General features: G+C 31.9%; 1 long non-coding RNA gene across 1 annotated transcript in view; it reads right to left on the reverse strand.

The window, feature by feature from the left end:
* Nucleotides 1–15,535: 15,535 nt before the first annotated feature.
* LOC127706161 (uncharacterized) overlaps nt 15,536–23,369 on the reverse strand; it is a 139,994-nt gene continuing 132,160 nt past the window's right edge. The window contains exon 4 of the long non-coding RNA XR_007984268.1: nt 15,536–15,547. This is a non-coding gene — a long non-coding RNA (uncharacterized LOC127706161). The remainder of the gene's footprint in view (nt 15,548–23,369) is intronic.

Here is a 23,369-nt window from a genome sequence, read left to right on the forward strand (position 1 = left end):
TTCTCTTATTTTTTTTCAAGTCCCCACCTTAAAGAAGGAAAATAAAACCAAGACCCCACCCTTCCAAATACATAAAAATTTCACTACTCCTAAGGGAGCTACCATTTGATTTTTATGAGGGGCTAGGATGAAATTTGAAAAAAATATGCAGGACAGGAGTTTTGAGTAAAAAAAAAAGGCAGGATTAGACACTTGCAAAAAAAAAGTCAGGATGACAATTTAGGTAAAAAAAGGTAAGGATAAACTTTCAATGAAAGGCAGGCCCGAATAGAGTGAAAAATAAAAAGGCAGGACAGAGATTACAACAAAAAAAAATGCAGGACAAAATTTTTCATCTTAGCCCCCAATAAAAAACAAATGGTAGCTCCCTAACACCTCTCAATACTTTAATTCTTTATATCAAAAATAAATGCATACATTTTCTATTTATTTTAATATTATCGTTCAATAGAATATTGCATTAGTAATAGATCGAGAGCTTAAAGTAGGGGAAGTTGTTTGTGACTTCAGGGAACTTCATTTGGATATTATATACTATATAAAAATAAAATTCTCTGTAAGGCGCAACTTTGATACGACCACAGAAGTTAAACCCTGAAAAGCTGGGGTACAACATTCAAGATAAATACAGCTCAGATGCCCAGAACTTGGATTCGTGAATAAGTATTTGACACATTATAGATTTTTAACATATACATAGAATGAATATGGTCTAAGAACTTGCCTATTATGATCCGATATCCGAAACTAAGCAAATCTTTGAAATCAAACAATGTCTAATTTTGATCTCCGATTTGTTCAACTTGAAAATTGGCCCAAAATAAAAAAGAAAAAAAAGGTTTAGATTCAGCATATTAAAAAAACCCCAAGAATTCATTTTTTGTTAAAATAAAACAAAAATTAATTTTGGACCCTTTGGTCTTTAGTGTCGACCAATTTGAAAACGGAGCCAAAATTAAAAAAATCTAAATAAACGGTTAGATTCATCATATCAAATAATCCCCATAATTCAAGTTTTGATTAAATCACACAAAGTTTAATTTTGGACCCTTAAACTTAATCTAAATCTTCCTTTTTTTTTTTTTTTTTGGTATGGAACTTTGTGATACAATTTCATAGAGATCCATAGACCTACTCAAGTTATTGTTCGGAAACCAGAAAATTCTTGTTTTGTGGCTCTTCATTCCTAAACGGTTTGGCCGGTTCTGGAGGAACATGTTGAAACTAACTATTTGAATCTTAACAATTGAGTCGATCGGAGCGAGGCGAAAAACAAAAATTGTATGGGGAAAAAGTGGGTATAGATCGTCAATATTTTTCGATGCCCCCCCCCCCCCCCCTCTTCATATCTGAAGTATTTAGAAATTGGACACCCCTTTCCATGCCCAAAATTTTCGAGGCCTTTCTTATTTTCCTCCCATTCTTTTCAGTTTACAACTGACCAGTCCCTAGTATCATAAAAAAGAAATGATAAGGGGTATCTATCCATGAGACACAATCAGTACATTTAAAGCAAAAACACAGAAAGCGACGGAACACAGCTTTTATAACTATTCTTTATCTCAAAGTCACAGTGAGGCCTTCAACACAGAGCACACAAACTCTCACCTCACTGCAAGTTTGTGACAGCCCCAAGCACCGGGTTCATCTATATATATATTTTTTTTTAAACTGCCGATCACGCCACAACGAGAAATTGAATAACAAAGCCATGAAGTAATAAACTTTACATATCAGATCAGAACTATCTAACTGGATAACTACAAAGAAAGTTTATTGTTTAAATAAACTTTACTTAAATGAAGACTTTTAATAATCGTTTATTAAATAAATAAAATTTATTGTGAAATAAATGAGAACCTTGTAGAACCACCACCTCCCTCCTTTTTCCCCCAAACCCTAATAAAAAACAAAACAAAAGAACAACACACCAGACTAACAAGAAACAAAAACAGAACAACCAAAAATAATGCTAAAAACATAAAAGTAAAAAATGAAAACAACACGTTAAAACTTTTATGCGTCCAAAGCTCCTTTATGGATTTACCTTCATCAGGAACGCTCAAAGCCGAATATTTGAAAGCCAAGGATGTTTGAGGTCTGAAATTGTTGAAGACCTTTAATCTAAAAAGAACCTTAAAAAATAGCCAAATCCATCCAAGGCCAACTTTTCCTGAGAGAGTACAGTACGCAAGAACAAACAAACAACAAACAAAGGGAGAAAGAAAGAAAATAAGGTAAAATTAACAATCAGGTCTATATGAATATGTGTTCAAAAAGATGGCATAATGAAACCAAAACATCACTATTATACACTAGCTTACATTTATTCCTTCCATTGCAGCATAAAAGGAAACAATCTGTTTAAAATGAGTTTGGTTCTATTTGTCTTAGTAGTTGCAGAGATCACGAAATTGTTATTTCTCGTAGGGGGGGACCAGTACGGCATCATTGTCATCAAGAGTGTCGACAAATCAGTTTACAATAATTCACTTCAAGAAAAAAGTAACCCAATGTGCGTCAAAAACAAACAATCATTATGTTTTGTATAAAACTGTGTGCCCCATCCTTCTTTTATAAACATATTGCATTGGAAAGTTGTAAGCACAGTATAAAACTATTTCAATTCTTATAGAAGTACTCAGTATTGGTCATGTTGTAGAGCACAAACTGTGTTTTTTACACCAAAGCTTGCATTCTCGAATCAATATTTCCAAAGTATCAAAGTAAGAATAAGATTCTTATAACAAACACAAAATGAAAACAACACTTTATAAATTGCATTTAAGCCAATGATATTTAAGAGCCGATACAGTTGAAGAGCTATTGAAAAAAAAAGCCCAATTCATCCTATGTCAATTTTATCTGGTGAAGTTGAAACCTTAATTTCTAAAATAAAAAAACAGAGAATGTAAGAAACTTTTGATATAAAGAGTGCTGATTACTGACCTACTGATGTTCTCGATGATTTATTATCCACCTACAGCAGTATCGACCCAGTGCTTAAAAAGTAAAAACAATACTTTATAAATGTCATGTGTCCAAAGCGTATTTCATTTTTGGATTTACCTCCATCTGGAACGCTCAAAGCCGAATATTGGAAAGCCAAAAATGTATAAAAATTGTGTATTGCATGATATATGATTGTCTATGTTTAGATTGATGAAAAGTAATGTCTGTAACAAAACTATGACTCGGAAGCATAGTAGTGACTACACAAGTATGAGGAATATGGCATCTGCCTTGTGGGTAGGAAATTGAAGAAAAAAAACTCATCATTCAAATCTACAAATAACTATCTGCCATTCTTTTAACTGGTAAACATGAGTTATTACTTTTTAATAAGTTAAAAGTTTCTGTAATCGATTGCATTATAATTTCCTTTCTGTCTCCTGTAATGAAAAGGAATAAAATCGATACTTTACTTTTACGCCAATTGGCATTTCATTTGCGCCAGAACTTTTCATTAGCACTAAAATACATCTGTGACATAACTCTTTTGTTCAAACTCTCTATTTTGTTTTAGGAATGGAGAGTTATTTTGTATTGCTCATCTTCGTCATCCGGACATTTTGCAATTTGGAAATTTCCTTGTACACTTTCTTAAAAAGTCTTCTCATATGGAAATAATTCTAAAGGACGTTACACGATATTGAATGAAGTTGACGTAGTTATACATAGTTGAAGAAAGATGTTCCTTAGCTTCTTATAACATTGGGAAACTAGTGTTCACAATACAACAATTTATTCAAAATAACTCAAATCGATGTTACATCCTTATTCTAATATGTCTAAAGAATGACAAAATGACAAGCAATATAAACACGTGCATAACAAAATAAATATTTGTCCACATTCTTATCGTGTAAATCCGAATTCCAAAGTCATGTGTTTCATATCAAAATAGGTTGAAATAGTGATACTAATTTTTATACTTTTGACTAGGTGACTGGTCATATTCTTTCATTGGGGGGGATGGGAGGAATCTGGAAAATTCCCCACCTTAAAGAAGGAACATAAATTCAAGATCCCTCCCTTCCAAAGACATAAAAATTTCACTACTCCTAAGGGAGCTACCATTTGATTTTAAGGAAAAAAAGCAAGGATAAACTTTAAATGAAAGGCAGGCCCGAATAGAGTGAAAAATAAAAAGGCAGGACAGAGATTACAACAAAAAAAACTGCAGGACAAAATTTTTCATCCTAGCCCCCAATAAAAAACAAATGGTAGCTCCCTAACACCTCTCAATACTTTAATTCTTTATATCAAAAATAAATGCATGCATTTTCTATTTATTTTAATATTATCGTTCAATAGAATATTGCATTAGTAATGGATCTAGTGCTTAGAGTAGGGGAAGTTGTTTGTGACTTCAGGGAACTTCATTTGGATATTATATACTATATAAAAATAATATGCTCTGTAGGGCGCAACTTTGATACGACCACAGAAGTTAAACCCTGAAAAGCTGGGGTACAACATTCAAGATTAATACAGCTCAGATGATACAGCTCAGATGCCTAGAACTTGGATTCGTGAATAAGTATTTGACACATTATAGGTTTTTAACATAGAATGAATATGGTCTAAGAACTGCCATTCTTTTAACTGGTAAACATGAGTTATTACTTTTTAATAAGTTAAAAGTTTCTGTAATCGATTGCATTATAATTTCCTTTCTGTCTCCTGTAATGAAAAGGAATAAAATCGATACTTTACTTTTACGCCAATTGGCATTTCATTTGCGCCAGAACTTTTCATTAGCACTAAAATACATCTGTGACATAACTCTTTTGTTCAAACTCTCTATTTTGTTTTAGGAATGGAGAGTTATTTTGTATTGCTCATCTTCGTCATCCGGACATTTTGCAATTTGGAAATTTCCTTGTACACTTTCGTAAAAAGTCTTCTCATGTGGAAATAATTCTAAAGGACGTTACACGATATTGAATGAAGTTGACGTAGTTATGCATAGTTGAATAAAGATGTTCCTTAGCTTCTTATAACATTGGGAAACTAGTGTTCACAATACAACAATTTATTCAAAATAACTCAAATCGATGTTACATCCTTATTCTAATATGTCTTAAGAATGACAAAATGACAAGCAATACAAACACGTGTATAACAAAATAAATATTTGTCCACATTCTTATCGTGTAAATCCGAATTCCAAAGTCATGTGTTTCATATCAAAATAGGTTGAAATAGTGATACTAATTTTTATACTTTTGACTAGGTGACTGGTCATATTCTTTCATTGGGGGGGATGGGAGGAATCTGGAAAATTCCCCACCTTAAAGAAGGAACATAAATTCAAGATCCCTCCCTTCCAAAGACATAAAAATTTCACTACTCCTAAGGGAGCTACCATTTGATTTTAAGGAAAAAAAGCAAGGATAAACTTTAAATGAAAGGCAGGCCCGAATAGAGTGAAAAATAAAAAGGCAGGACAGAGATTACAACAAAAAAAACTGCAGGACAAAATTTTTCATCCTAGCCCCCAATAAAAAACAAATGGTAGCTCCCTAACACCTCTCAATACTTTAATTCTTTATATCAAAAATAAATGCATGCATTTTCTATTTATTTTAATATTATCGTTCAATAGAATATTGCATTAGGAATGGATCTAGTGCTTAGAGTAGGGGAAGTTGTTTGTGACTTCAGGGAACTTCATTTGGATATTATATACTATATAAAAATAATATGCTCTGTAGGGCGCAACTTTGATACGACCACAGAAGTTAAACCCTGAAAAGCTGGGGTACAACATTCAAGATTAATACAGCTCAGATGATACAGCTCAGATGCCCAGAACTTGGATTCGTGAATAAGTATTTGACACATTATAGGTTTTTAACATAGAATGAATATGGTCTAAGAACTTGCCTATTTTGATCCGATATCCGAAACTAAGCAAATCTTTGAAATCAAACAATGTCTAATTTTGATCTCCAATTTGTTCAACTTGAAAATTGGCCCAAAATAAAAATTTAAAAAAAAGTTTAGATTCAGCATATTAAAAAAAAACCCAAGAATTCAATTTTTATTAAAATTAAACAAAAATTAATTTTGGACTCTTTGGTCCTTAGTGTCGACGAATTTGAAAACGGAGCCAAAATTAAAAAAATCTAAATAAACGGTTAGATTTATCATATCAAATAATCCCCATAATTCAAATTTTGATTAAATCACACAAAGTTTAATTTTGGACCCTTAAACTTAATCTAAATCTTCTTTTTTTTTTCTATGTATGGAACTTTGTGATACAATTGCATAGAGATCCATAGACCTACTCAAGTTATTGTTCGGAAACCAGAAAATTCTTGTTTTGTGGCTCTTCATTCCTAAACGGTTTGGCCGGTTCTGGAGGAACATGTTGAAACTAACTATTTGAATCTTAACAATGAGTCGATCGGAGCGAGGCGAAAAACAAAAATGATGTGCCAAATTGTTTATTGTATGGGGAAAAAGTGGGTATAGATCGTCAATATTTTTCGATGCCCCCCCCCCCCCCCCCCCCCCAATTCTTCATATCTGAAGTATTTAGAAATTGGACACCCCTTTCCATGCCCAAAATTTTCGAGGCTTTTCTTATTTTCCTCTCATCCTTTTCAGTTTACAACTGACCAGTCCCTAGTATCATAAATCAGAAATGATAAGGGGTATCTATCTATGAGACACAATCAGTACATTTAAAGCAAAAACACAAAAAGCGACGGAACACAGCTTTTATAACTATTCTTTATCTCAAAGTCACAGTGAGGCCTTCAACACAGAGCACACAAACTCTCACCTCACTGCAAGTTTAAGACAGCCCCAAGCACCGGGTCCATCTATATATTTTTTTTCAAACTGCCGATCACGCCACAACAAGAAATTGAATAACAAAGCCATGAAGTAATAAACTTTACATATCAGATCAGAACCATCTAACTGGATAACTACAAAGAAAGTTTATTGTTTAAATAAACTTTACTTAAATAAAGACTTTTAATAATCGTTTATTAAATAAATAAAATTTATTGTGAAATAAATGAGAACCTTGTAGAACCTTTTTTCCCCAAACCCTAATAAAAAACAAAACAAAACAAAAGAACAACACACCAGACTAACAAGAAACAAAAACAGAACAACCAAAAATAATGCTAAAAACATAAAAGTAAAAAATGAAAACAACACGTTAAAACTTTTATGCGTCCAAAGCTCCTTTATGGATTTACCTTCATCAGGAACGCTCAAAGCCGAATATTTGAAAGCCAAGGATGTTTGAGGTCTGAAATTGTTGAAGACCTATAAACCAAAAAGGACCTAAAAAAATAGCCAAATCCATCTAAGGCCAACTTTTCCTGAGAGAGTACAGTACGCAAGAACAAACAAACAACTAACAAAAGAAGAAAGAAAGAAAATAAGGTAAAATTAACAATCAGGTCTATATGAATATGTGAATTCAAAAAGATGGCATAATGAAACCAAAACATCACTATTATACACTAGCTTACATTTATTCCTTCCATTGCAGCATAAAAGGAAACAATCTGTTTAAAATGAGTTTGGTTCTATTTGTCTTAGTAGTTGCAGAGATCACGAAGTTGTTATTTCTCGTAGGGGGGGACCAGTACGGCATCATTGTCATCAAGAGTGTCGACAAATCAGTTTACAATAATTCACTTCAAGAAAAAAGTAACCCAATGTGCATCAAAAACAAACAATCATTATGTTTTGTATAAAATTGTGTGCTCCATCCTTCTTTTATAAACATATTGCATTGGAAAGTTGTAAGCACAGTATAAAACTATTTCAATTCTTATAGAAGTACTCAGTATTGTTCATGTTTTAGAGCACAAACTGTTTTTTACACCAAAGCTTGCATTCTCGAATCAATATTTCCAAAGTATCAAAGTAAGAATAAGATTCTTATAACAAACATAAAATGAAAACAACACTTTATACATTGCATTTAAGCCAATGATATTTAAGAGCCGATACAGTTGAAGAGCTTTTGAAAAAAAAAGCCCAATTCATCCTACGTCAATTTTATCTGGTGAAGTTGAAACCTTAATTTCTAAAATAAAAAAACAGAGAATGTAAGAAACTTTTGATATAAAGAGTGCTGATTACTGACCTACTGATGTTCTCGATGATTTATTATCCACCTGCAGCAGTATCGACCCAGTGCTTAAAAATTAAAAACAATACTTTATAAATGTCATGTGTCCAAAGCGTATTACATTTTTGGATTTACCTCCATCTGGAACGCTCAAAGCCGAATATTGGGAAGCCAAAAATGTATAAAAATTGTGTATTGCATGATATATGATTGTCTATGTTTAGATTGATGAAAAGTAATGTCTGTAACAAAATTATGACTCGGAAGCATAGTAGTGACACCACAAGTACGAGGAATATGGCATCTGCCTTGTTGGTAGGAAATTGAAAAAAAAAACTCATCATTCAAATCTACAAATAACTATCTGCCATTCTTTTAACTGGTAAACATGAGTTATTACTTTTTAATAAGTTAAAAGTTTCTGTAATTGATTGCATTATAATTTCCTTTCTGTCTCCTGTAATGAAAAGGAATAAAATCGATACTTTACTTTTACGCCAATTGGCATTTCATTTGCGCTAAAAAATATTTCATGCTCGCCAATATTTTTATTCAATTACAAAGTGTATACTAGATATGTATTCATCATATATAGTAGCTGTATTCACGTTTCTATTCAAAACTGAAATCCAACTGTGCTTTTAATTGACTTGTGCAAACAAGTTACACACAGTTAAATAATCATAAGGCTGGTTTTTATTCTAACTACTTTTAAAATCTAATTCTTATAAAAACATATGGAGGCTTTGACAAAATCCAATCAAAATACAGAGAAACTAGAGCAATTGGGAGTTGGGAGACATCCTAGAAATCTATGATTAGAAGTAATTAGTGTTATTTGATATTAACATACGCATTGGAAGCAGGACTTTTCTGATGCGCCACTAATTCATCTTTATATTCCAAAGGGTTATTAAAGTTAAAGAGCGGACGCAATATTTATACATATGCATAGGGATGACTAAGTCTAACTTAGCTTTTGCCACAGACTTGGGATAAACGATTTTCTTCCATGCACCGAAATAATGTTTACCTTAAGCAGTGATGAATTATTGTTCCAAGTTTTATTACGCCATTCTCATTAGGTTGGAAGTGAAAGAGAGGAACGATGTGTGTACATATGCATAGGGGTGACTTTGTTGATCTAAGTTTTTGACCATGATTGTCGATGTACATTTTGCTTGCATGTACGCGACATACTTTATAGTAGTTAATTATCATGACATCTCCAAACTCCAATAGGTTTGAAATTGAACAGTGGAAACTTATTTTAACCATGACTTCCCTTGTATGGCTTTAGTCCTTGTACATTACAAACCGGTAGTAGGGGTGAATAATCATGTAATGTTTCATAAACCAACCCTACGATTTTTAAAAGCTAAAAAAGCAGAAACAATGCTTATGCAATGGAACAATTTGTTACTTTAACCTTCATGACAGGGTTTTTGTCTTTGATTGTGACACACCTTCATAATCGTGGCAAGTGTAATCATCAAATTCTTAGGGTTTTGAAAGTTACAAAGCGGGAACGTGGGACGAACTGACGAACGGACGCAGTTGCCGATAACTATGGGGTTTCCGCCGATCAATCGACCACACCCTTATTATTATCACTGTAATGCTATATTATAAGGCAAAGGAAATCTTTAAAAAAGAGTAAAAATACGTTACATTGAAATATTTCTATTTCAGGTCAACCATAATTACTAGGATATATTGTTCTTAGTTATAAATACAATAAAATAGTTTTACTTTCAGAAATAAGAAATTTGCAAATCATTAACCAATTCACATAATATTATAAATACATTTTTATGGTGCAATTTCTACCGTTAATAATCCTACATTTACATATTTAAAAGAATATAGGATTTTTTACAGCTGTTGTCAGTGTTTATAAATACCCGATTAAAGTTTTATTAAAAACAAAACGTCAAATAAAGATTATTATAAGCCTACGGCATGTGTTGTTATAATATGCATTTTCTTCGTATTTTTATGACCGTGTAGATCTAAGGTATTTATTATTGGTCAACTCGACATATTACATACACTACGAAAAGAATTGAAAAGCTGAAAACTACTTTTTGTCGTTTATCAGGTTTATTGCTTTTGTTATAGTTCATTGCGTTTTTGTAAGCGCCATCGATTGTTACGATAATCAGTGAATTTTAACTTTGAAATCTAAAGTGTTAAATGTCAATCTTTTAGTTTTCTTCTGATAATGTGTAAACAGTTGCATTTATCATCCATAAATTATACATACAAGCAGCATGCACGGCCCTGCTTCTTTATCTTGCTGCAGGAACTAAATTTTGTTTTACACAAATGTTGTTTTCCGATTAGACATTAGAACAAAATCGTGTTTTCCTTGTTTTCAGGTGACAAATCAAACAAAAAAATATTTCAAAAAATCTATTGAATCTTATTGGAAATAACTTGTAAAAAGTCAAATTACAAAAATACCGAAATCCAAAGAAAATTCAAAACGGAAAGTCCATTAAAAAGTGGCAAAATCAAAAGCTCAACAACATTAAACGAATGGAAAGCAACTGTCATATTCCTGACTTGGTTAAGACATTTCCTTATGTAGAAAATGTGTATTAAACCTGGTTTTATAGCTAGCTAAACCTTTCACTTGTATGACAGTCATATAGCATTCTATTATATTGACAACAATGTGGGTACATTTCAACTTTAGTTATCTGTTTGTCCTTAATCATTATGTGTTTGTTTCCATTTAAACATTACATACTGATATGTAGTTTAGTACATACATCCTGAAACACGATTAATTTGTATGTTTAAAATCGACGACAAACGGTATATGTATATTAAATTGAGTTCCGGCGGGAACCACAGACCTTCGGAAGGAAAACCGCCAATTCTTATCACATGATAGACCATTCATATTTGATCTACTGTATTTAAGTATCCTCGCATTTTAATAGTAAGTATAAAAAGATTATCTGCCCTTTATTGGAATCCATTCAGGTTGAATATTTTAATTAAATCTACTTTAATGTATTCATGCAGCAGTATTTAAAATTTGAAATGCTATTACAGTACAAGATCAACCAGATTTGCTGCAAAATATGAGGCCCTGCCTGCGCGGTATAATTTAAAATAAGTGCATGATTTAATTTTTAAATTCAAAAATTTTAGAATATAAGTGTGTCTGATGAGTTTTTTATATATGGTATGTTTTTTGGCAAAAACAGTTATAAATTACAACATCAGCCAAAAGAATCATTATATTGACGGACCGGTTATTCTCTGTCTATGATGTCTGCTATCTTTACGAAACCTGACACTTCCACGGTTGAGAACCTTGGCAGAATCTTCAGTCTGCACTAGTGTTAAAAGTTTTCCTTATATTGAAACATTTTTTTTCATATTTTCTGTACATTTGTTTATGATAAGTTCTTATATTTGTATGAGGTTTCCACCCCGTTTGATTTCCTTTATTATTGTCGAGACTTTTCTGTTGTTTAAAAGAGGGACGAAAGATACCAGAGGGACATTCAAACTCATAGATCGAAAACAAACTGACAACGCCATGGCCAAAAATAAAAAGACAAACAGACAAATAATAGTACAGATGACACAACATAGAAAACTATAGACTAAGCAACACGAACCCCATCAAATACTGGGGGTAATCTCAGGTGCTCCGGAAGGGTAAGGTAAGCAGATCCTGCTCCACATGTGGCACCCGTCGTGTTGCTTATGTTATTACAAATCCGGTAAATAGTCTAATTCGGTAAGTCACGAATAAATGTTACGAATAACACAATACATGTAATACTGATGATTATTGGGAACTTTCTTTGATTTGACCATATTTGGTTTGCTAATGTAGTCTCATTCATGCATCTTAGCTAGGAGTAATTTGTAAGGCACTGCACTTTTGTTGACATTTTCCTTCTTTTTTAATTTCTCAAGGTGTCTGATAATAATAGTGTAACATTGTGCTAGTGGCCTTATACAATAGTAATGGAGTCTGAAAATGACATACGGGACGAAAAGTGAAGCTTGAGCCCCATATTGTATTTACTGACATAATATATATCGTATTAGGTCACTAGCACACTGTGTAACGATCTATTTTACCAACTATCTTGATAGTACAGAACTTTCAATTGCTTACAGTGAGAACGTTAGCGTCACTATGACATTTTGTCTAAAAGCGTGAAAAATTATAATTCCGTATATTAACAATGTATGTTAATTTGAGAAAAACACCTTTCTGTAACACACGTTACCCTACTACTAACCGTGTTTTTTAAAATAAACCACGCCCACTTACCATGTATTTATAATAAAACGCACTCAATGACCTAATATAAGATGTACACTGTTCCCACGTGTTTGCTTTTAACCGATGATATACCTAGAAGAATATTGGAAGTAACAGAAGGTTATTTTTAAGCCTTGTGGGTAATAATGTTTGTCAACTGCACAATCATCTGAACGTCTCCTTCAGGCAGAATATAGGGACTGTTCTTTGAATTTGAAGTCGATTAGATTTTAAAATTTAAGTTTTCAGACAGAGCACATATTTGCTTTATATTATGTGACATCCACTTTCAAATGCATGTGGTAATATTCCAAACAATCAAATCGTCAGTTCTTTTTATTCTCTCGAGAGCAATGAAAACATATTTCTCTTTGTTTCTTTGATTCTGCATAGTAATTGTTTTGTATTGTGATTTTCAGTAACAAACATGTATGATTTCAGTTTATTTTCCTTGTCTTTTGTTAGAATTGATGCACTTTAGGCTGTCTAAAAAACTGCACTGGTGATGCAGGGGATTAAACTAACATTTACTTGATATATATAATTGAGCTGGATGTATCGGAAAAATTCATTCACTTATGTCTTGCATAATATCTATCCTGTCAATGCTAATTTAAGTGGATTTGCATCTATTTTCTTTTGTAATGCTCTCATGAGATTTGAAATTCCGAAGTATAGAAATGACAAGATTTTATAGCTGGCTATTCTTTAAGTTTCTCATATTTCTGAGCTGTGTCACTATAAGCTGTATATACATTAATTAAGTTTAGTTCGAATAATTATAAAAATAGGAATATGTGGTATGATTGCAAGTGAGGCAACTCTGCACCAGAGACTAAACGACATAGAGGTTAACAACTAAAGGTCACTGTAAGATCTTTAACACTGCGTTTAACCCGTATAGTAACAATATAAGACCCTGAAATGGAAAGTTTAAAACAATTTAAATGAGAACACTAACATCCTGATTTATGTACAATACAATAAACGAAAAACGAATATGAAATACAGCATCAACAACAACCATTGAATTGCAGACGCTGAACTTGGGACATGCACATACAGATTGCGACTTGCTTAAACATGGTTGCTTGCGCTAATAGCTCCCTAACAGAGGATGGACAGTATGTACCAATATTGTTTCAAACAAAAATCATATCTCATCTGAGAAAAAGTCAAATAACAAAAATATCGAACTCCATGGAACATTCAAAATGGAAAGTCCCTTATCAAATGACAAAATCAAAAGTTAAAACACTTGAAACGAATGGAAAACAACTGACATATTCCTGACTTGGTACAGCCATTTCCTTATGTAGAAAATGGTAGATTAAACCTGGTGTTATTGCCAGCTAAACCTCTCACTTGTTTGACAGTCGCATTTAATTCCGAATATTGACAATGTATTTACGTTATTTTTCGTTATATAGTTCTTACAATTATTCACTTATTTATATTCACCTGATCCCAAATTAAGGCTATGCTACACATGTACACCTGGGGAATTTCAATTGATATTGAAAAGGATTGTCGCGTCTATCATAAGTTCATGTTTGAAGTCGTCCTGCTTTGCCAATATCCATTAAAAGATCCAAACAACCTTATAGTGTTTTTAATATATTAAGATGTACAAGAAGAATCTTAAAGAAATAGGGGTTAATGAGTTTATTGAAGGCTGTTTTTGTTTTGTTGTATAATTATTGCAAAATAATAAACAAATATGTTGTCGATGAACAAAGTTGTATTCAATCTTTCAGTGTATTTGTTGATAGAATTATATAGTTCTTTACACAGATAATTCGTATACTAACACAAAACTTGTATCTGCAATTATATATATTGAGAAGATTTTCACAAAGTTTTTATTGTTGTTTTCAATGTTATTTATCTTCAATTTTTATTTTACCTCTGTACTTTTTTTATTCTTGCGCCACTTATGATTATAAGCCTGGCATATATAATTAACATTTTTTTGTATTTAATTCAACATAAAACATGTTGTTAATTCATGAGAAATGATAAACAGACTTAGAGAGGATATGTCCACTAATCATAGGAAAACTAACATGTGTGTAAAAAAGAATTTACAAAATACCGAACTTAAAGGTAAATTAAAAAAGGGAAGTTCAAAGAAACTGACAAAAGGCTATCATATGATGCTTTGCAATATTTAAAGCCGTATGATGATTTACGCTTGCTGTTTTGGTTGTCTTTGTTGCTGTCTCATTGACGTGTATCTTTGTGCCGGTGTTGACATTAGCAGCATAATCCTGCTATTTACCTTTCGATATCCAAGTTCTGTCTTCTAGAGTTACTTCACTTACAACGATAGTTTACTGTGATCTCTTTGATAATTTTGATATATATATATATAAGTTATATATATTATGAAGCAGTGTATGTTTTTTTTTTTTAATTCCCTCTGTTTAATTTCTTGTTGCAGTGTCTTCAATGAATTATTATTATAATAATAATAATAAATTAATTGTTGAATTTTTCGAAATACTAAGGATTTCCTACCCTAAGAATAGAATACCCTAGTTGTATTTTGCAAAATGTTTAGGAATTATAGGGCCTCAATGCTCTTCAACTTCGTATTTCATTTGTTTTTTTTTAACTTTTTATTCGTACGTCACTGATGATTCTTTTGTAGACAAAACGAGCTTCTGGCGTACAAAATTTCGATCCTTTTATCTATGATGAGTTTATTCAAATTGAATTACGACGTGTTGGGACTTCCAAAAACAACCAAAAAAAAAACATAAACTGAAGAGTCTTATCGTTCTAGTATCAATTGTGTACTTGTGTAATCAGTTTACTACCTTCAACTTTAAAATATGTTTACCCATTCCTGTACGTGATTATCAAAGTAACGCATATAAACAAAAGCAAACAGTGCTTCAAAAGAAAATATGGTTCAATCTCATTTTATCGAATAATCATTTTTTCAAGTCCTATTTTTAATAGATGATAATTCTTCGGTACAGTTGGACTGCTATGATTGGTAAAAACATGGATAACTGAACTCACAAGCCCCTTATGAGTCTGCAGCATGCTTTAACGCAGCAACTCAACTACAGCACGGAATGCCAGGATGGCATGGTCTATTATGACACCTGCCTCTTTTTACAAGCCTGATACAGAACACTATCTAGAATAAATTCATTCGATGAAAGATCTTTAATCACATATTTTGTTAATTGGTGACTTCAGTGTATATCTGTACATATTACTTGAGGTATGCATCAATATTGCAGAGTTTGGTAGATTAACGCGTAATGTACAAGTAATGATAAACAATGTCTACTCTTTAATTCGAATAACTATAAAAGTTTAAGAGATTACATACTGATGGAGGCGTATATTATTCAGTTGTAAAGACGCCTACATGTACATATGTAATTTGACTTAACTTCTTCAGGAACGCTGAAATCTAACTTTCTGAAAGTATGATTACCAAAATACATAAATAGCTATATGTTGAAAAGTGACCTGACAACAATAGCCGATCTGTTTTACAAATGTATGTCAATTTTGCCGTATTTGGAAGTTTCTTCATAATTTCTAATTCATAAACATTTTAATAATCAAAGTAACCGATGGATACATCTTTAACTTCACATACAATTAACTGTATTTAAACCGAAAAATTGAACCATTAACATACTCTTTCTGACATAAACTCGATTACTCGAAAATTGAAGCATACGACTCAATTGACTCATGAATAAGGCTATTGTCTTCAAGCATTTCTCAATTTGCCATGTTGACTGGAAGTAAAGTATTGTTAATATTAAATACCGTGATTTGGTTCTATATTAAAGGAATAACAGTACTGTATTTGAAGAGTTGTCGCCGTCAATTGGGGATTTTACAGTCACAAATACAGTTTTACTGTTATTCCTATTTTATTGCAATTATCTTTAAATGATTGAAATTAAACATTTCAAATATCCCGTAAACGTCAGGTGCGATAGTGCATTGTTGCTAATGACTCCGACCGTAAACCAAAGAATTGATGGCGGACGTCATCCAATCAAAATGGTCGTTACATGCCAAATTGCATGGTAATTTTCGTTATACACCAAGAAAATGTCGATATTGAATTGACTTCGGCAATGAGAAAAACCTATACCATGTAGTCGGCTATAAATGGCCCAGACATGAAAAATATGAAATAATTCAATTGAGAAAACTAACGGCCTAATTTTATAACTAAACCATTTAAGAAAAACAAATATGACGGACAAGAATCAACGACAAACACTGAACTACAGGCTCCTGACTTGGGACAGACACATGAGGAATGTGGCAGGGTGAATCATGTTTGTGAGCGCTCAACCCTCCCATAACCTGGGACAGTAGTGTAACTGCACAACATACAAACTATAAAAATCAGTTAAAAATAGCTTAACTCGTTAAATCGGTACAACGCAGAAAACATCAAACAAAACAAATACCGGGCGTGACATGTTTATCTTGTTTTTATTTCTGCGTTTGTAACTGTCTCATTTACGAATTACCTATAATCACCTTATTGAATTTTTTGTTTTGTATTGACATCGACGACACTTACAACACTAAAATTGATAAATAGGCATTTCAGAGGAACAAGATGTATTGACCTTTTCATAAACGGTGACAACAAGAAATGACAATATAGAAAAGTAATGCATTAGTTTTCAACGGTTGATAAGGATCTATTCAAGGAGGAATAACACATTAAGTATGAAGCATGGAATTTCGTTTTGCTTAATGATATGCACCGACATTTATTTTGTTATTACTTACATGACTTTAAATTTACAAAATATGCCATTAATTTTACAATCAATATGATTTAAAATATACTTTCATGACAAAATGAAAACTCAGCTGTTTTTCAATTTGTATACACGACTATGACGCAATGAAATTATATATTGCAAACCACAATTTGAAGAATACATTATGTATCTTGCTTTGCGGCTAAAGGTCATTTAATGGGTAATGTCCCAATACACGAGTCATAAATTTTAATGAGTAGAACATGCACGTCTCATTATGTATATCCTGGTTTGATTACAAAATCCAATCTTAACAATCATATGTGTTATGTAACATGTCCAGATACAATTAAAAACTACATAAATAATGAGATTGTCAAAGGTAAAAACGATTTGCAACTGCAAATATTTTGTAAATATTTATCACCGAGACGCAAGATAAAGGTATACACTTAAGAGGGGAAAAAGTATGGACATAGAGGCGATACAAGCATTCTTTGTCTTTTAATTTTAAAAGATAATGTAAGTATACAGCCGGCAAACATTGTATCATTTTATCTCGATATTAAAAATTCCAAATGTGTTTCCACCAGCTGATAGCTGACGTAAAACCCTACTGGATAACTTTATGTATTAGTTACTCATTTTTAGGGAGGTTTATTTAAAATTTTATGACGTCATTTCAGCTGCTGATTTTTTTCTTTTTTAATTTCAGTATATTTAGCACGTGTAACCACAGACCAGATGAACATTACTTGTTCAGATGTACCGAGTTAAAAACAAGGAGCGTCATATGAACGCAAAAGATGTCGATAACCTGGTTCCGTTGAAGATAGTTCATTATAAGCTATTATAGTGAATCTGTTCATATTGAATACGTTTCGCTTGTTGATTTTCAATTATCGAAGATACATGTACATTTCAATGTTCTCTTAAAAGTTTCTTTTGTGTTGTATTTCAGAATGTGAGTTTTTTTTTTTTACTGTAATTTTAAATTCATATTGATTTTATAGTATTATTTTTTATTTATGAGTTCCTTTTCTTAAAAGTGTTGACTTGGCTTCTTAATGGTGTCGTTCAGACACAATATATACACATAATGGCGATGACATAAAACAAAGTATGGTAATTAAAAACGATTAGTAAAAATTCTTTACCTGATCAGCAGTATATATAAATGTATAGAAATAATTTTTGTCAGGAAAAAAGCTACGTTTGTCTTTTAAAGAATAAAACAATGATTTCATTTCAATTATAGCATGTATTTATTATCTTGTTATTCCTATTGTAGAATGTTCGTAAGTGCTTCAGTCCATAGAAAATTTCAGATTCAAGAATTTTAAAATGTACTTGGTTCTTATTTATATTTTAGCATTGATCATGACATTTCACCTTTTTTTAATTCAAAATACAATTTAATCAGTCAGAAGTTGAACAACCGCATATAATAGCTTAACCCAAACGATAGGCCAGAGTCCAAAATAAGTACGATTTCTTCAATGTAACAGATATCGAAATCCTGGGTCCTTTTTTACATGGCAACATGATACGACCAAATTTCTCATTAGGCACGCAAATTGATGATGTTAGATTGGGTAGTTAATGAAGATCATTGGCGTATTGCGTTTTATGTCCATATTTTTTTAATAACGTTTCTTTTGATTAACAAACGTCCTGTCCACGGCAGGTCCAGCAATTAAACAGTCAACTCCGACCGGTTTACTGGTCAGTATACTTAGATCAGATGAATGTTTCATCAGCAATTGACAATACATAATCACATGTAAAAGAGTCACTTAGTAATCGCAAAACTGCAAACTTCAAAATGTAAATTAAGAAAACCGTTAACGTCGGTGCTATGACATAGTTATGAAAATGTAATTTAAGGTTTATGTTTGACTTAAAATACATTTTTTTTTATTGGTTGAGAAGATAACAATCCTGGTTAATCTCCATATATTGTTGATTCATTTTTATTCGTGGTATATCAATTTCCCTGGATTTCGTGGGTATCAGCAAACCACGAATTTAAGAGTTCCACGAAGAATAATCCCGAAACGTGTGTATTGAGTGGGATGTCTATTTCCAGTTATATTGTGTAATTCTAGTATGGTGCTGACTTGCGATGAACATGGTAACATTAAACGTGTTTCTGAAATAAAATATAAAAGTATTTTGATTAAGTGAATAATAAAATCTTTAGAATATTAATGAGAAATTACTTTTTTGAATTGATTAAAATTGTTCATGGGAAATATACGCAAGTTGTTAATTACCGTGTCATAATTTAGTGATTACAAATCAAAAGAATCGGTCATTGCCTGTAGGTAATATTGTTTATGACAGGTCCATCAAATTTCACACCTATGACTTTTAAAAAATTTTTAAAAATAAGGTAGCTCAAGTAGGACACTCATTGCCTTAGAAATAAAATTTTGGATAAATTGCTGTTAAAGCATTTTTGTTTACCTTATTCTTGCAAAACGACATTTTTTCGTAAAATGAGACTGGAGGACAAAAATTGCATTTCAAATGATATTCCGATAAATTGTCTTTTTAAGAAAAACTCTATCTTTTTTCGAAATACAATTTTCTTTAGAAAATGTTGAAACGTGGAGCTTGGAGAAAACAAATCGATTCTCAGATCATAATTCAGTTTACTTTCGTTGAAGTATGTTTGTTTCTTTATCCGGGACAACAACGACATTGGGCTGTAAACATCAAATAGTGTTTCTTACTTCTGATTATTTGCTATTTTCTTCTTATTATATCGTGATTAAGGACACTAACTTTCAATCAGTTGAACATCAAGGAGATTGTGATACCTTTTAAAATTCCGACTAGAAATTATAAATTGTAAAACAAACTGAAATAATAAGCTGCCTTTGTCCACGCTTGTATCGAAGTTATAGATGAACACTTTACTCTAGAATGATGACGAGAGGATTTTGACAGTTTAAAACATTTTCAATGAGTTTCTATCTTTTGTTTTATTATTATTACAACGGCGATCCCCTAATTTTGCGAATCTGAAACATTTATTCTTCATTTTTGAAACAGCTATCCACCAAATAATATATCCTACGAAATGTCTTTTTTTCACAATCCACCAAAATCGATATCCACGAAAATAATTGAATCCACTGTAATTAAAAATAACCCCCGCAAAAAGTTTCTGAAAAGACAAAATTAGCTTTAACAATTAGACCAAAGGTCCTAGACCCATGGTTTGTTTAGCAAGGACACCGGGGACCAATGACCTTGACAAAGTTCATAAGGTCAAAGGTCAATGTCATGTCCTAGAATATGAATTAATGTTTTTGACCATATTTTTAGGGTTGTATGTGTGTTTAATGCTTTTCAATGCATTTGACATCTATTTAAACATATTTTTAACATTACAAAAAGGAAAGACCTCATAATTGTTCACGAACAATTCACATTTTAATTTTTTAAGTAGTTTCAAATTGTATCAGGACATGTTACAAAGCACTTATTTGTTGTTGAAATTAAATTTAGTAAACACTACAAAAGATTGCATTTACTGATCACTAAAATTTCTAAATCGTGTATTGGTCATCAAATATGGCTTTCTTTAGTCGAGTAATGCCTTTCCTCGTCGGCGTTATCTAGGCTTGTAACACAGTTTATGATGTATAGTGGCAAGTAGATGGTACACCTTGCAGGCAAGCTGTTATTTTTTTTCTCTCTGTCATATAGGATGATAATTTTACTTACCATGCCGTCACATCACATTTTTATTTTATTATATACGTCTTATTATACAATTTTACGACAGACGTTCTCCATTAGGATAATCTGTGGTGTTACAGTGCTAACACCATAACGCATATATACTTCGTCTCAGATTAAGCCCAACAATGTTAGATCTGTACATTTGCTAATCACATTTTTGTTCTACACTCAGCGGGGTTCGAACCCCTGCATCCGAAACATCCTGACAACACTTCCGTTTGTCGAGTAATGCCTTTCCCTCAGCTGTATATTTATTATATGCAATACAATATAAAAATAATAAAAGACAAACAAGAGTATACCACATCCAACATAAACTTATCCATTATAAACGGGCTCTCCATCGATAAAAGGTTATGGTGAATTATCTTCAACTGACCCAGGGTGTCGATATTTGATGAATTCACGTGACGTTTCATATATTTAATTCGGTATATAAGTAATGCTCTGGTGGTCTGTAGTTTCACGTTAAAAATATACTGTTATTCGGGAGAGAGACAAAAAAAAACACAAGCTGTAATAACGTCATCAAGGTTAAAATAAACACCAAAATAAAACGTCACTAGTACAAACTTTTTCAAAATTTTCCATAGGCGGTTAAACTCAGCTGGCAGATGCAAATATGCAATTTTAAAATAATAATCCCCTTATGTGCGTTCCACTGGCATGCGTCTCAGTGATACATAGGTACGAAATGCTGTTGTAAACTTGTGTTAACTTTTATTCATGCGATAGCAAAGTAAGTGTTGTAGCTTTTTTTTAGCATAACGAGATTCCGCACTATATGTATTATGTACAATGCCATTAGCATTTAGCATTATTTCTAATTGTAAAATAAATTAACATACCATTTTTTAATAATATTCATGATAACGAGAAATTATCGATGTTTTGGTTATTTTAAAATCAATTCTAAGATGCATTTCAAACCTTAAAGAAAGAGCGATCTGCAAAGACCACTAGAATTTAAAAGTCAAATTTGCTTAGCAGAATTGCAATGACCGTAATTGCTGCCCTAGTAGAAACTGCAATTTATTCACTTATTTAGTGATGAGGCACGTGCTACAAGTACTTATCGAATATTATGCTTTTGAGCTTTGTCCGCCTGCAAAAGTATCGATATTTGACATTATATAGAGTGCTTATGAAATATTAAGGAATTGAATTTCCTATTTGAAATATCTCGCATTGATACACGTCAGCCTTATTTAACCTAATTTTGACTTGACTTACTTTTATCAATGTACGGTATGTTTTAATATAAAATATGTTAAAGCAGCTCGGAAAGAAACCAACTAAAACAGTCAGCTTGATTTCGTAGATTTGATATACAAATGAGATTTACAGTTATTTGCTTTCAAGGAATTCAATTAATGTATATAATGCAAAAAAATTGTAGATTGAAAAATATGGACATTTTAAGACTGATGCAAACTACAAAAATATTATAAAAAAGAAATTAGGACGTACGGTAAACGCGGACAGACGATAAAAAATTAGTCGCGGTACCCTTTCAGAAGCCACAGTTATGACAAAGAAGTAATTAGTTGTATTTATACAAGGGTCTTACAATTACTAATTACACTCGTTTAGCATTGTCATCTTGATTTTAAAAACTCATTACCTTGTTTTCAAATAACAAAATATCAGTGACAACATATCTTAGAAATGTGTATATCTATTGTAGAGAACTGAAAAGAAGAATGAAAGTTTTCCTTTATCTAGTTGTTTGTCTGTTGTTAGTGTCCATGGGAGGTAAGAAAATCAAAACCTTTTTTTAAATTTAACATTTGATTGTAATTTGTAAATGTGTTTTTCTCTCTCGGAAATATCCTTATACACAGTAAAAAAAAACAGATTGAATATAACATATATAAATGGCTGCTGGTGATTTTTTTTAGTATTCCACTGACAGGAATAAAGTTCTGTATTGACATTTTTTTGTCTTCTTTTGTTTTTACATTTGAATTCTATACCGTATGTTTTTTTCTGATATGTATGTCAAAATTTTAATTTGTTATTATTTTTTTTCGTCGATTTCTACAGGAATAATTTTGAATATGAATGAAATATACAATGGGTAATAAGCATATGTAACAGCAATCAAACCAAACAATAGAACAACATCCAGTGATAAATGTGACCATGCTAATGTTTATTCTGTTAAAATCATTCTCAACGTTGTAATTTAAAGCATAATTATTCATTGTATCTTCCTGTATGTACCTTTGCAAGTCCATTGATCGCTAGTACAAGGGGTCGGTTAAAATGAAAACAAAAGTCAAGTTCAACCCCTCCTCTTGGTTTGTCTGTTCCTAGTCACGAACTCACAGTGGTTATCACATCTAATTTTTTTATAAACTGAAGACAATTGAGAGCTTCACAGATTGTGAAGAAATCTATCTACTTTTGGAGATTGTATGCTTAGTTCTAG

Source organism: Mytilus californianus, unplaced genomic scaffold (assembly GCF_021869535.1).
Source record: "Mytilus californianus isolate M0D057914Y unplaced genomic scaffold, xbMytCali1.0.p SCAF_6, whole genome shotgun sequence".
Classification (NCBI taxonomy): domain Eukaryota; kingdom Metazoa; phylum Mollusca; class Bivalvia; order Mytilida; family Mytilidae; genus Mytilus; species Mytilus californianus.